This window comes from Triticum dicoccoides, unplaced genomic scaffold (genome assembly GCF_002162155.2).
Source record: "Triticum dicoccoides isolate Atlit2015 ecotype Zavitan unplaced genomic scaffold, WEW_v2.0 scaffold115669, whole genome shotgun sequence".
Classification (NCBI taxonomy): domain Eukaryota; kingdom Viridiplantae; phylum Streptophyta; class Magnoliopsida; order Poales; family Poaceae; genus Triticum; species Triticum dicoccoides.
In genome coordinates this window covers 1-913 of record NW_021180323.1, presented here as the reverse complement: position 1 = coordinate 913, position 913 = coordinate 1, and the positions used below count along the sequence as shown (strand labels likewise).

The following is a 913-nucleotide window of genomic DNA, read 5'->3' as shown; positions in this document are numbered from 1 at the left end:
GATTCTACATTCTCACTACCATTACAACCGTTCCCTAACAATGGATAATGTCCTATACTACTTACTCTCCCGCTCAATCACGGAGACGAGTTTTCCACGGTTTCCACCCCTCCCTCCATACCGCAGCAACACGAGTTTTTTCCACCCCTTTCAGAAAGCGCTCTTCGCGCCACAAAGCCGCCCCAAGACGCGCGAGCAATGAGCATCGAGCTTAAACATATCGCAAACGTCAAAAATAATATAACGGGATTAATATATATCGCGCACGTGCGATATGTTTGTCACAAGGCGCAAAAAATAATTATAAAAGGAATGCAACACGAGGACTTCCCAGGAGGTCACCCATCCTAGTACTACTCTTGCCCAAGCACGCTTAACTTCGGAGTTCTGATGGGATCCGGTGCTTTAGTGCTGGTATGATCGCATCCGACATGTTTCCCCGTCTTCGTCCCTTATGGTTGCCACTCCCAGGTCCGCTCCAAAGACGATTCTACATTCTCACTACCATTACAACCGTTCCCTAACAATGGATAATGTCCTATACTACTTACTCTCCCGCTCAATCACGGAGACGAGTTTTCCACGGTTTCCACCCCTCCCTCCATACCGCAGCAACACGAGTTTTTTCCACCCCTTTCAGAAAGCGCTCTTCGCGCCACAAAGCCGCCCCAAGACGCGCGAGCAATGAGCATCGAGCTTAAACATATCGCAAACGTCAAAAATAATATAACGGGATTAATATATATCGCGCACGTGCGATATGTTTGTCACAAGGCGCAAAAAATAATTATAAAAGGAATGCAACACAAGGACTTCCCAGGAGGTCACCCATCCTAGTACTACTCTCGCCCAAGCACGCTTAACTTCGGAGTTCTGATGGGATCCGGTGCTTTAGTGCTGGTATGATCGCATC

General features: G+C 47.8%; 2 non-coding genes across 2 annotated transcripts; both read right to left on the bottom strand.

Moving 5' to 3' along the window:
* Positions 1–309: 309 nt before the first annotated feature.
* LOC119343099 lies at positions 310–428 on the bottom strand. Its single transcript, XR_005165892.1, has one exon. It is a non-coding gene; the product is annotated as a 5S ribosomal RNA (ribosomal RNA).
* A 367-nt stretch (positions 429–795) lies between these two features.
* LOC119343100 lies at positions 796–913 on the bottom strand. Its single transcript, XR_005165893.1, has one exon. It is a non-coding gene; the product is annotated as a 5S ribosomal RNA (ribosomal RNA).